Source organism: Nerophis ophidion, linkage group LG05 (assembly GCF_033978795.1).
Source record: "Nerophis ophidion isolate RoL-2023_Sa linkage group LG05, RoL_Noph_v1.0, whole genome shotgun sequence".
NCBI lineage: Eukaryota > Metazoa > Chordata > Actinopteri > Syngnathiformes > Syngnathidae > Nerophis > Nerophis ophidion.
The window spans coordinates 40727413-40742277 of NC_084615.1; the positions used below are offsets into that span (position 1 = coordinate 40727413).

Genomic DNA, 14865 nt, shown 5'->3' on the forward strand with positions numbered 1-14865 from the left:
TTCACTGAATTCAGCTGGAATTCACTGAAATTCAAGTATTTCTTATATATATATATATATATATATATATATATATATATATATATATATATCAGTGGTTCTTAACCCTAGGGATTCGGTGAGTCGGCCTCAGGGGTTCGGCGGAGGTCAAAACACACCCGACTCATCGTGTAAATACAAACTTCTCCCTACCGGCATATTACGGATACGGCAACAGCTGACTGATTTTCAGGCGTGTAATTTGTTGTGAGTTTACGCACTGTGTTGGTTTCGTTTTATGAACAAGGTGATGTTCATGCACGGTTCATTTTGTGCACCAGTAAAAAAAAAAACATGGTAACACTTTAGTATGGGGGACATATTCACCATTAATTAGTTGCTTATTAACATGCAAATTAGTAACATATTGGCTCTTAACTAGTCATTATTAAGTACTTATTAATGCCTTATTCAGCATGGCCTTATTATAACCCTAACCCCGACCCCAACCAAATAACTCTAACCCTGACCCTAACCAAATAACCCTAACTCCGACCCTAACTCTAACTAAATTTCTCTAAATTAAGTCTTTATTACTTAAAATATGTTCCCCAAGTGTTCAAATAACTCTAAATTAAGTCTTTGTTACTTAGAATATGTTCCCCATACTAAAATGTTACCAAAAACATCAAACTTTGTCTTGAATTTGAAAAAACCCCAAAACATTTTATTTTTCACTTAAGAAGGGTTCGGTGAATGCGCTTATGAAACTGTTGGGGTTAGGTACCTCCAACAAGGTTAAGAACCACTGAGAGAGATATATATATATATATAATAAATACTTGAATTTCAGTTTTCATTTATTTACACATATACACACACAACACTCCTCTACTCATTGTTGTATTTGAAAGTGCAATGCTTTGCAGCCAGTAGCACAGCATTTGAAGGAGCATAGGTATGGGCAGCATCTGTGAAATTAAATTTGCAGGAAAGTAGGGAGTTTAGGGTTGAATTGTCCATCCTTGATCTATTCCCTGTCACTATCTTTCTAAACATGTCGTCGCCATGACTGTCTCTTCTTCGTTCTTCTGCTTCGTCTCTGTTATGGTTTTGGATATTTCTACTTGCCGTAGTTTTTAAGTAATGCATGATGGGATTTCGGATGTTGTGTGTCGGTGTAGTAACGTGCCGGCTGGAATAAAAACACGCTGAGAAATAGCTCCGTGCCTGCCTACTTTATGGGTTATAGATAAACCTTTGAGACAATAGTGATTTAGGGCTATATAAGTAAACATTGATTGATTGATTGATTGATAACGGAGACATATAATAGTCTCCTTCATGTTGTGTGTGTAGCATACTTGCCAACCCTCCCGGATTTTCCGGGAGACTCACGAAATTCAGCGCCTCTCTGGAAAACCTCCCGGGACAAATTTTCTCCCGAAAATCTTCCGAAATTCAGGCGGAGCTAGATGCCACGCCCCCTCCAGCTCCATGCGGACCTGAGTGAGGACAGCCTGTTTTCACGTCCGCTTTCCCACAATATAAACAGCGTGCCTGCCCAATGACATTTTAACTGTAGAATTATCAAGGGCGAGTTCTTGGTTTCTTATGTGGGTTTATTGTTAGGCAGTTTCATTAACGTCCTCCCAGCGCGGTAACAACACACAACAACAGCAGTCACGTTTTCGTCTACCGTAAAGCAGTTCGTCTGCCGTAAACAGCAATGTTGTGACACTCTTAAACAGGATAATACTTCCATCTACGGTACATGCATATGGTTAGAAAAATAGTGACAGAGAATAGAACAAGGATGGACAATTCAACCCTTAACTCAACAACGAGTAGATGAGTGTTATGTGTTTGTATATGTGTAAATAAATGAACACTGGAATTCAAGTATTTCTTATATATATATATATATATATATATATATATATAATTCACTGAAAGTCAAGTATTTCTTATATATCAATAAATCAATCAATCAATGTTTATTTCTAAGCCCTAAATCACTAGTGTCTCGAAGGGCTGCACAAACCACAACACAAACCACAAGGACATCCTCGGTAGAGCCCACATAAGGGCAAGGAATACTCACACCCAGTGGGACGTCAGTGACAGTGACAATGATGACTATGAGAAACCTTGGAGAGGACCGCATATGTGGCTTTGGACACACTTTATCATTCAATGCATTTTCTTTATTTTCATGACTATTTACATTGTAGATTGTCACTGAAGGCATCAAAACTATGAATGAACACCTTAACAAAAAAGACCCTAGTGTTTGAATGTGAGTGTGAATGTTGTCTGTTTATCTGTGTTGGCCCTGCAATGAGGTGGCGACTTGTCCAGGGTGTACACCGCCTTCCGCCCGATTGTAGCTGAGATAGGCGCCAGCGCCCCCCGCAACCGCAAAAGGGAATAAGCGGTAGAAATGGATGGATGGATGGATTGATGTTTTATATTCTAGTTTCTTCTAAATAGCCACCCTTTGCTCTGATTACTGCTTTGCACACTCATGGCATTCGCTCGGGGAACTTCAAGCACATCTTAGAAGTGAAAGCCATTTCCTGTGACTACCTCTTCAAGCTCATCGAGAGAATGCCACGACTGTGCGAACAAAGTAATCAGAGCAAAGGGTGGCTATTTTGAAGAAACTAGAAGGTGTGTCCAAACTTTTGGCCTGTATTGTACATATATTTAAAAATATTTTCTTAAAAATTATGAATCAATTTAGAATCAGGATAAACAAGAGTAACAATTTGGACATGAATCAATTTTTTTACCACAACATCAGTGTGATTTGTGTCATAAATACAAATATTCTAGGGTTGATCACCATGTTCGCTTTAACTGGCTGTACACAAAGAAAGGGGGAGCTATCATTAGCACAGATCAACTAGTGTCCGATCCAGCCTGATAAACTTTCCCGTTTAAGACCATCTCAGCCCAAAGAAGTCGGCCCTGCATCGACCGGCTGCCTGCAATCGAACCGCACCCCGCTAATGCAGGCGCTCATTGGCGTGGCACAAATGAGTCACCTTAGCGGCGGCTGGGCTAATGGTCCTCAAATGACTGCTCTCATCGGGCCTTTGTGCTGGCTGCGCCCTTCTCTTTGTCGTCTTACAGAGGAGGTCATTACTCTCATTATAAGCAGCCAGCGAGAGGGATGGCAGGAGAAATGAAAAATGGGGAGCATAAACAGCCCATTTTGCCAAGTTTTCTTCAACAACGCTGCGTGTTTATGACAAATTGCTGCGTTGTGTCTGTAAACACACTTGGAAGCAGACACAGGACGGACGGCTTTTATTGGACCTGACAAAACCTCCATTACCTCGTGCAGCGTGTTCTCTATTATCGCTTCATAGCGGCTTTTTATCCACTTCTGCTACTTCACCGTGATGAAGTATACAGATTCGGGGGGGAAAGAAAAAGGTTCCGGGCTGTTGTACCTTGTCATTTCCAATGTAGCGACATAATGAGACGGAACAAAGGAACATGACGTGTCATGAATATTCCACTGCGGGAGGACTGTGACGAACAAACTGCTTAGCAAAGTTGTTGTTGGTCCAAAGTGGAGAATTTGTCATGAGGTCCAGTGAAGAGCATCACGGCGGGCCTCATTTAGCCTAATGAGACTGATGTCACCACCCCAAGCCTTAAACTAATTGGCAAATGTTGATGTTCTTGTTTTCTGGAGTAAATTAACAGCAAATCGAAGCATCCTGGTGGCACTTTGTTAAGAGATCAATAGGATTCTCGTTTGCATGCTAACTAATGACGCGAGACTTTGAAAACAAATGTAGACCTGTCTTTTTATTTTTTTGCCTTTTTTGTGTGAAACTACTTTTATACTATTTGATTTATTTACTGTTAATAGTTGGTCACTTTCGGCAGCACAGTGAAACAGGGGTTGGTGTGTGTGCCTCACAATCGATAGGTTCAATCACCGGGCTCAGGGTCTTTCTGTGTGGGGTTTGCATGTTTTTCCCGTGACTGCGTGGGTTCCCTCTGGGTATTCTGGCTTCCTCCCACCTCCAAAGACATGCACCTGGGAATAGGTTGATTGGCAACACTAAATGATCCCTTGTGTGTGAATGTGAGTGTGAATGTTGTCTGTCTATCTGTGTTCGCCCTGCAATGAGATGGCGACTTGTCCAGGGTGTACGCCGCCTTCCACCAAAGTGCAGCCGGGATAGGCTCCAGCACCCCAGCGACCCCAAGAGGGACAAGTGGTAGGAAATGGATGGATGGATGGTTACTTTCTGTTGTAACATGGTTCTGTCTACACTTGTGTAAAAATATAATAACTTAGAACCTATTCTTCTGTTTTCATACTTTACATTAATTTTAGGTAATGCTACAAATCAATCAATCAATCAACGTTTATTTATATAGACCTAAATCACAAATGTCTCAAAGGACTGGAAGAACCCACAAATGTGGGTATAGATCAAATACAACAGGGGTGTCAAACTCGTTTTCATTGAAGGCCACATCACAGTTATGGTTGCCCTCAGAGGGCGGCTTTTAAAAATGAGTAATATATGAATGTGTGTATAAATACACACACACACACACACACATATATATACATATATATATACATATAAATACATATACATATATATATATATATATATATATATATTATATATTAGTTTTGTGTGTGTGTGTATATATATATATATATTTAATACATGAACAATAACATTTTTTATATAAGCTGCAAAAAAAAAATCTTTAAATTTTACTCTAAAAACTGGCAGCTCAGTCACCAGAATTTTACAGTAAAAGCAGTGTTTTTTTTGTTTTTTTTTACAGCATATAAAGAAATGTAATAAATGGAAAAACAATACCACTGTTTTTAGCAGTAAAATCCAAGCAACAGAACTGCTAGTGTTTTGTTTTTTTTACCATAAAATCTTGTTTTACTGTATTTTTTGTTTGTTTTTTTAGTGTTTTAGTGTCTTACTGTGTATGGAACAAACAGTACCAAAGTTGATTTTACGGTAAAAAACTCGTAAAATCTATTGTCAATTTTACAGTCTACAATTTCATTGATCATTTGTTTTGAAATCATAAGTCAAGCAGATATTTAAGTACAGTATTTATCTCTATTTTAACAAAAAATATTCTTTAAATACATGATTTTGATAATATTGAATATGAAAAGATATGCAATTGCAAAAGATTAAGCATTTTATTAGCGCATATTATTTCCAGGCTTTTGCGGTTCACATAAATTAGGTGGCGGGCCAGATTTGGCCCCCAGGCCTTGAGTTTGATGCCTTTGCAATATGAAGTAGTTAAAGATGCAGTATTGATCATACCAATGCTGATACTCAAATGTTCAATATCATTGAATAATACAATTTTTGATCACCATTATAATCAAACAAAAACATATGATGGTGGTGTAACAATATCAATTACATATTGAAATGATTTCCTACTGTTGGCTCTGATTAAATTCTATTCCTTGTCCAATAGTGATAATAATACATGCAAGAGACATTTTTATTTGCCGCCATGGAGGCGAGTATTGTTAACATAGGCAATTACTTGTGTCCAAAATATAGATTGAAAGTGTAATGTGGAGGGACGTTAGCTGCTAGTGAGAATGCTATATAGCATTGAAGATGCATTTGTTCACTTGTCGCTGTCAAATTTACAGGACAAAGGTAGATTGTGTCGTCAACATGCATTTTCACGATATAACTAAAGTATTACAAGCTATATCGTGGGCTAAATTGACATCATATATCATTTTCATTGTCTATATTGTGTAACCATATGTTTGTGTACATCTTACTTTTGGCATTATTCAGTTTTCGACATAAATATATATATATTTTTTGCCTCAGTTTTTAGATGCAGTCTCGGTAATCATAAAGCCATATTTTAAAAGAGTTAAAAAATGTTTTGAATTCCTTCCAACAGGCCTAACTCAAAATAGTATACATTTACTGATAGTGTCACAATCTTAAAGTTGGGCCGAATTTATTAAAGGTTCGCGTGTACTAAAACACGGGCATACTTGATAGCACTACCATGAATTGATTAACGTGGACCCCGACTTAAACAAGTTGAAAAACTTATTTGGGTGTTACCATTTCGTGGTCAATTGTACGGAATATGTACTGTACTGTGCAATCTACTAGTACAAGTCTCAATCAATCATAAACATGCACAGTTGATCTACTAAACGTGTGCAAAGTGGATTGCGTCTGTTAAGTGAGCAAAATAATGTGTGCAATCCATTTTACGTCGCTGTCTTCACTAATATGCAAAATACATGCTGATCATCAGAATGTCCACATTACTGGGATGAGGAGATGCAAATATAATTATTTAACACGCACAATGGGGTTTATAGATACTCATCACTGTTTTGCGAGTGCATTTAATTTAGCACATGTTAGAAGGACGTGCAAACTGACAGTTCCGCACACGGCTGCAGGATAGGGGGAAAGATGAGAATCCTCCTTCCTACATGTCTCCCGTCCAAAGGCAAAACCTAGTAACTCACTTCTAGCTGATTTTGAGAAAACAAAGGAAAACCAATCTATCTTGATGCTGTCTTCCAAAGATCTACAAAGTCATCAAACGTATAGATGTTTTCTTGAGCTTTCATTTTCTTGCCGATTGAGCCATGGATTGAATCTGCTCTCATGAACGTGTGCCCTTTCTCCAGATATTTTATCACAATCTCGGGTGGGCCCCATTCTGCGTTTGCACATTGGGCAAGAGCCGTGTACAGCGTCCAGTTTTTATTTTGACCTCCACAGTTATCTGCCCAAAAGAGTATGCAAAGGGAAGAATCAAGAACAATACATTTAATGAAGGTGCTTGCAACATCCAGGGCCAATCTTCCAAATATCCCCTCGTGCCATAATATCACATAATCAGGTTGACCGTCGGCCCCCATTCGTGCAAATGTCTCATTAAAGACAATAAGGCGACTGACAAAGAAGCTTCGATTGGTCCCTTGAGATACTAAGTTTTTCTGTTGTATCTACGCGGTTATGTGGTAGTTGCTAGGTCCTGACATGCGCGTAACAGCTTACTTACGGAACAAATTACAATATCGCATCCAGTAATGTAAAGCATATCACCTAGGAACTCCAAAATTATTATCAGCCCAGTTTTGACCAAAATTGAGTTACTGGGTTTTGCCTTTGGACGGGAGATGTGTGTCCACACATTTTATTTATTTGACCATTTGGACGGTCAAAAAAAATAAAAAAAACATTAGACATGTCGTCTATTCAGCAATTTCGTTTTATAACGTATCTTAAAATGATTCAAACTGATGTGTTTGTGTGTCTGCTTACATTTTTTTAAAATGTTGTTTTCATTTCATTTAGGAAATATATTACTATATGTCCTGCATCACGTCTTTCATTATGCATTTTCTAGTGTTTGAGTCATTCCACACGCACGGATGTGCTGGTGATGCGATTCACAGCCTTGCGCACAGAATTAAATGTCATGTGCATATGTCTTTGTTGTCTAGATTGCGATTCAGAAAAGGTGTTGCAGGTTATAGATGTGTGCTGCTGGTTCAACACATCACACAAAGGGAGGCGGCTGATAACATGAATTTGCAGAAAACGATCATCTCCGCTAATTCAAACAAAGCGGTCTGCACCACTTTTCAATTGCATGCACAGTTTTAGTAAATCACTTTCAACACGCCCACTAATAGTACACACTTTTTAATTTCTTACCACATGCTGTCGAGCGTGTGGTGTTTGAATCTTAGTAAATCAGGCCCTATGTGTTCATGTTAAAGAGGCTGTTTGCAACTTTTACTTAAGGCGCTAAAACACCACAAGTGTCAACACTAAATCCCGCCCTCTTTGTGCTTCTTGCCTGCTTGCTGCGCCCCACGGAACACACGCGCAGCATTGATCGATTGAAACTTTTATTAGTAGATTGCACAGTACAGTAAATATTCCGTACAATTGACCACTAAATGGTAACACCCGAATAAGTTTTTTAAATGTTTTAAGTCGGGGTGCACGTTAATCAATTCATGGTGGAAATACACAGAATAATGATCCCTATTTTTAAATAAGCGTGGCATCACAGTTTATGTTGCTCCATGAGTAATATATTGTTTTGGCAAAGTACAGTTTTCATGTGCTTTTTTATTGGCAACATCACAAGTTACAATTCTAAGGCAGCTTTATTGGAATTCATCTTGTTGTGTAAGTAGCCTGCACATTATCTGGCTCACATTGTCTACGTAACCACAGACGCAGTGTTTATTAACATTTTTATGGCAGCTCTTTTTTTGGAGGAAACGTGTGATCTTGATTACAGTCCGCATGAAACACCACCCCATCCTCGCAGTAAAGTAAGAGGCAGAGGATGAAACAGAGAGCGAGGGGAGAGAGATCGAGAGATAAAAACTTTATTGTCATTGTTCAACAACAATGAAAAGTCTCGAGAGGATTTGGACTGTGTGGAACGCAGTGAAGTTACTCTAAAAAAGTAAATGCAAATAGATTTTACTTGTACAGTGGAACCTCGATTTACAAACCTGATTGGTTTTCGAACCGGATTTGTAAAACGAAAAGTTTGGGTAGTGAAGCTGTCAAAGCTTGAACTATTTTGCAGCTTGCTGCATGGATTGTTTTCCCGAGATGCAAAAGAATTCGACAGGACATGGCGTGAAGATAAATACATGATTTAATTATTACTATAAAAAGTGTAAACAAAAGGCGCGCACATGACGGAGACAAAAAACTTGGCTAAGGAACAACACTTACGCTTAACGTAGACTGTGGGGAAGAAACAAAAGGCTAGCTAAACGTGACATGAATTAACAAAAACTTTCATGGAAAAGCATGGAATGAGCATAGAACGAGTGCTGACGCCTAGACGACCAACTGAAAAACCAGGCTTAGATAATAATGACATGATTAAAACAGGTGCGTGAGTCTCATGAATGAAGCAGGTGATACTAATGGGTCGTCATGGTGACAAAACAAACAAGGATGCATAAAAACAGGGACTATTGAAGTTTTAACCAAACAATCAATCAATCAATCAACCAATCAATGATTATTTATACAGCCCTAAATCACTAGTGTCTCAAAGGGCTGCATAAACAACAACACAAACCACAACGACATCCTCGGTAGAGCCCACATAAGGGCAAGGAAAACTCACACCCAGTGGGAAGTCGGTGACAATGATGACTATGAGAAACCTTGGAGAGGACTGCATATGTGGGCAACCCCCTCCTCGAGGGGAACCGAAAGCAATGGATGTCGAGCGGGTCTAACAGGATACTGTGAAAGTTCAAACATAACTATACAAAAGATGATCACAAAACATGACAGAAGAACATTTTTATATTGCGATCGGCATTTAATCCATGTATAAAATGGTGTTCGATAACACGTTTGATGAATATATATTTTTTGTAAAAATGTTTCATTTGTTGTCGTAATCTGGTAAACTATCAAAACAGGAAGTGGCCAATGAGCAATTGGAGGGACACGCTACGCAGCCAATCGCATAACAGTATCAACTATCACGTTTGGTTGTGCCATCTCGCTGTTGATTCTCTGCATGAAGTGAGAATAAAAATTCAAAAATAGTCCTTCGCCGCGCTCATCTTTTCTTTTCAACCCTACAGTATATGAATGTACGGAAACAACAGGTAAGAACTAAAGAGCAGGACCGTATGACTAAAATAAACAAAAAAATATAACACGTGCTCCTTAAAAAAATGATTTGGTGTAATAATATTTAAATAATTACTGCATAACATACATTCATGTCCATACTTAAATAAGAACAATAAAAACAAATGAAATGTTACACAGACCATAATTATTTGCAGTAAACATGCAAATAATTGTTCTTCTCACTCACGGTTCTTTGTTTACATTTTTACACATTGCACTATTGTATTACACTTTATTAAACATTTCTCACATATTCCCTCCTATGTTTGCACCTTATTTTAAAAACTTGTGAGGTGTTTATTGTTATTTTAAAAATGTGTTTACATTGATTGTTTGAGTGTTTTCCATGGTTGTGTTGACATTTCGGCACATTACGAAAGTCCTGAGTAGTCTTGGGTTCAATCCTGGGCTCGGGATCTTTCTGTGTGGAGTTTGCATGTTCTCCCCGTGACTGCGTGGGTTCCCTCCGGGTACTCCAGCTTCCTCCCACTTCCAAAGACATGCACCTGGAGATAAGTTGATTGGCAACACTAAATGGTCCCTAGTGTGTGAATGTGAGTGTGAATGTTGTCTGTCTATCTGTGTTGGCCCTGCGATGAGGTGGGCGGGGTTCGGTGGTAACGGGGGTGTATATTGTAGCGTCCCAGAATAATTAGTGCTGCAAGGGATTCTGGATATTTGTTCTGTTGTGTTTATGTTGTGTTACGGTGCGGATGTTCTCCCGAAATGAGTTTGTCATTGTTGTTTGGTGTGGGTTCATAGTGTGGCGCATATTTGTAACAGTGTTAAAGTTGTTTATACGGCCACCCTCACTGTGACCTGTATGGCTGTTCACCAAGTATGCCTTGCATATATTATATTAAAAGACGCATATATTATGTGATTGGGCTGGCATGTTGTTTGTAAGGAGGGAAAACGTACTTGACGACAGGTTGTAGAGGGCGTCAAAGGCACGCCTCCAATATTGTTTTCCGGGCGGAAATCGGGAGGAATTTGGCAGGGGAACTGAAAATCAAGAGGGTTGGCAAGTATGACCCCGCCTTACGCCCGAATGCAGCTGAGATAGGCTCAAGCATCACCCGCGACCCCAAAAGGGACAAGCGGTAGAAAAATGGATGGATGGATGCTGTTGACATTTCCTTTCCTTTCTGCCTTGATAGCTGAGGGGCTTATAATGATAAGAAAGTTACATTTAATATAAAAATGTTAACATTTGATATATTTTTCTCCTGCTCCATCGAGAGGAGCCAGATAAGGTGGTTCGGGCATCTGGTCCGGATGCCACCGGAACGCCTCCTTAAGGAGGGGATTTCGGGCATGTCCGACTGGTAGGAGGCCACGGGAAAGACCCTAGACACGTCGGGAAGGCTATTTCTCCCGGCTGGCCTGGGAATACCTCGGGATCCCCAGGGAGGAGCTGGATGAAGTGGCTGGGGAGAGGGAAGTCTGGGATTCTTGCTTAGGCTGCTGCCCCCATGACCCGACCTCGGATAAGCGGAAGAAGATGGATGGATGGATGGATAATATAATACAGTTTTAAGCCATATCGCCCAGACCTAATTACAAAACAGGTTTTTTACTTAGTAGCAGCTGAGACCACGTGCTGTCTGGACTTTGAGTAGGACCTACGCTCTGCTCGCGCAGCAGACTGACCGCCTGTGAGTATTTTGGGACAGGGGAGGAGCTCTCAGCAGCACGCGCCACCGCTCACTGAGGACAGTAACTGCAGCGTGCTTTCGTCTCAGAGTCTCCAAGACACAAGAAAAGTCTCCAATAATGCCGGAAAAAGTCGCTAGATTTGTCGCTTGTAGCTGTTTCCAAAAAAGGTGCCAACAGGATCTGGAAAGTCGCCAGATTTAGCAAGAAAGTCGTCATTGATTGATTGAGACTTTTATTAGTAGATTGCACAGTTCAGTACATATTCCGTTCAATTGACCACTAAATGGTAACACCCGAATAAGTTTTTCAACTTGTTAAAGTCGGGGTCCACGACAATCAATTCATTGTAAATTCATGGTTGCGACACTGGTGCAGTGTCGAGATGGGTACGATGTGGGGCTAATGTGAGGATGTCGCCAGCACAGTGTTCAATGAACTTTCATTTTGTCATTAGCTGACATTAAATTTAAATTCAAATCATGGCAGTAATTCCAGCAAGAAAATGCCAATCTCTCTCCATCCTCCTTGGTTGCTACTTATGATCTTAGTACAGTATGTAGTACACGTGACTCGTCCTTGAGCTAACAAACCGTGACATGCTGCATGCATGACGTCACTCCCTGAGACGCGAGAAGAAAGTTGTGGTTAGAGTGTCCGCCCTGAGACTGGAAGGTCGTGAGTTCATACCAAAGACTATAAAAATGGCACCCATTGCCTCCCTGCTTGGCACTCATCATCAAGGGTTGGAATTGGGGGTTAAATCTATTAAAATTATTCGCAAGTGCGGCGCAGGCTGCTGCTCACTGCTCCCCTCACCTCCCAGGGGGTGAACAAGGGCATGGGTCAAATGCAGAGAACACATTTCAGCACGCCTCGTGTGTGTGTGACGATCGTTGGGTGAGCAGCCTTGCGTGCCATCCGTCCATTAAAAGTCCTGCAGCGATGCTCAAAAATCCCCGTCACCAGGTTTGAGGGTCCTGCCGCCCCACCGCGTCCCGGCCAGCCTTGCCGTCCCAATAGGACGAATCAGGCGAGCCCGTGTCGGGGTGAGCGACGTTAACTGACAGCGGGACAGCAGACTGTGGCGGCTCCAAATCCCGAGACACAACAAGGAGCACTCGCGCACTGTTTTATTTACTCCGCCAGCCCGCGTGCTGTATTATTATTAAGCAGCTTTCATGTTGAATTACTGCAAGACCGCGTGTCTTCACCAACATTTTAGTTTGCTTTGGAAAGAGAGGTGCATTTGGGGCTAAATTTTTTACTTCTCTATTTTTTGCCAATTCAAAATTGCTAAAAGGAAGGGCTTGTTTTCAACATTTACACCTGGGGTGTCAAATTCATTTTAGATCGGGGGCCACATGGAGAAAAATCTATTCCCAAGTCAAGTTGCCAGGTAAAATCACGGCACGATACCTTAAAAATAAAGACGATTTGCGATGTCTTCCTTTGTTTAAAAATAGAACAAGCACATTCTGAAAATGTACAAATCATTATGTTTTTTTGTTTTTTTTAACGCACGTGTTGCGATTAGTAGTATTGTATCTTTTTTTGTCGCTATTAATACTTTCTGAATAAATGACGTGATAATGTTCATCAGTCAGCTCATTGGTGTACATTTTCAATGCACCAAGATAGAAAAATAATATCAAAATCAAATTACGGGATGTTATTAATTAGTTTGATCATTTTCCTCGATTGATGTACTAACATCATTTGGTTTATTTTGTACATATGTATTATCATCTAGAAAAATACAAAGAAGTGCTATTGTGACATCTAGTGTACACATTTAGAACAGCAATGTGGAGGGGGGCATGGCCTGTGGGCCTGCCGCGGAACGGGGTGGGTCAGGGCTGGCCTCGAAGACAGCGACAGGTGTGTAGGTGGCCCAGGTGGGCTTGTTATCTAATCACCTGTCGCCTTTATTAGCAGCAGCCGTGAGGAAACGAGTGGTGGGAGTTGGAGGTGCAGCAGAAAAGACACTGTGCTGAAAAGCAAAAAACTTTGCACCATTGAAGGAAAATAAAACATAGTTGTATCCACTACGGCTTCCTCCCACTTCCAAAGACATGCACCTAGGGATAGGTTGATTGGCAACACTAAATTGGCCCTAGTGTGTGAACGTGAGTGTGGGTGTTGTCTGTCTATCTTTGTAGGCCCTGCGATGAGGTGGCGACTTGTCCAGTGTGATCGCCGCCTTCCGCCCGATTGTAGCTGAGATAGGCATCAGCGCCCCCCGCTACCCCAAATGGAATAAGCGGTAGGAAATGGATGAATGTATCCTGAATTCCTGGCAGTCTGTGGTGGTCTGAAGAACCCATTAGAGGGCAAACTCTACAAGCAGTTTCTTTCATTCAAAAATGTTGGCTAATTTATATACATAGAAAACCTGATCAGGCCCGCGGCCCGTATGTTTGACACCCCTGATTTACACAGATGCCTAGAGGGAGTTAACTTTCTTAATGTATGTCAAGTGTTATATCCTGCTACTTCTACGTAAAGATGTAACTACATAAGTAGGTAACTCATTCCCGTGCATTAGCTTTGGGTGATGTTAGCGAATAATAGCTATTTGGATAGTTAGCATTCGCTGTTATTGAATGTATATTCTATCATAACAACAACATGATTGCTTCTCTTGGACTGCTTTTGTATGTGTGCATGCTCTCCCTGCACATACGTGTTGACAAGACAGCGTAACTGACCGCGATAAACACCAATCATTTTTTTGGGGGCCAGCAAAATTTTGTATACATTACGTAAATAAATTAATTGTGAAACATATATCCAGTTTTAAAACAAATATGGTGGTTACTTTGAAAAAAATATATTGCAAACAGCTCCTTTAAAGAAATCAATAGCAATACAGGACAAGCTAAAAGTTAATGTGCTGGAAACAGGGGGGTCACTAGACCTAATACTGTACTGGGGCACAAATAATTCATGTGAGCATGCAAGGCGCGCAAGCAAAAACATTTTTAGCACCTATTTATCATAAAAAATACATAAATAGTGCTTTAAACTATGAAATCATATCAGATGATGTTGTATGGATCTTCACCTGAAATTAACTAATGCATTTGACCTACTTGTGCACTATTTTACTCCAGATTTCTAAACTGCTACTGGTAAAAGCAAAAAGGAAGAGCAAAGAATCTTTATGAAATATATGTTGCAGTAATCATCTGCAAATTTAACATATACAAAAGTAAAACAAAAAATAAAGCACCCCTACATCTCTGGGTTCTTTTATATTATTTGATTTCCATTTATGGCAATGTGGCTAATCCTATGTCAGATACAAAAAACTATAAAATATACACAAAACAATAAAGCCACAGTAGTAGAATAAATGAACAACTGTTGTGTGTCTTTTCAGGGAATCATTTTCTGAGAAGTAAACTGTAACGTCTCGTTTTCATTTTTGCAAAGTGGTCAATCACTCTGGACGGACATGGAAATATTACAGTAACTGTTATACAGTTGACCAGTGGTTCCCAACTGGTGG

At 40.1% G+C, this 14865-nt stretch overlaps 1 protein-coding gene and 1 long non-coding RNA gene across 5 annotated transcripts in view; one reads left to right on the plus strand and one right to left on the minus strand.

Annotated features, from left to right (window-relative positions):
* Positions 1–14865, plus strand: part of LOC133553098 (exostosin-1) — a 368373-nt gene that overhangs the window by 97533 nt on the left and 255975 nt on the right. The window lies entirely within an intron of this gene.
* The window catches only part of LOC133553101 (uncharacterized), a 49950-nt gene that overhangs the window by 3351 nt on the left and 31734 nt on the right, over positions 1–14865 (minus strand). The window lies entirely within an intron of this gene.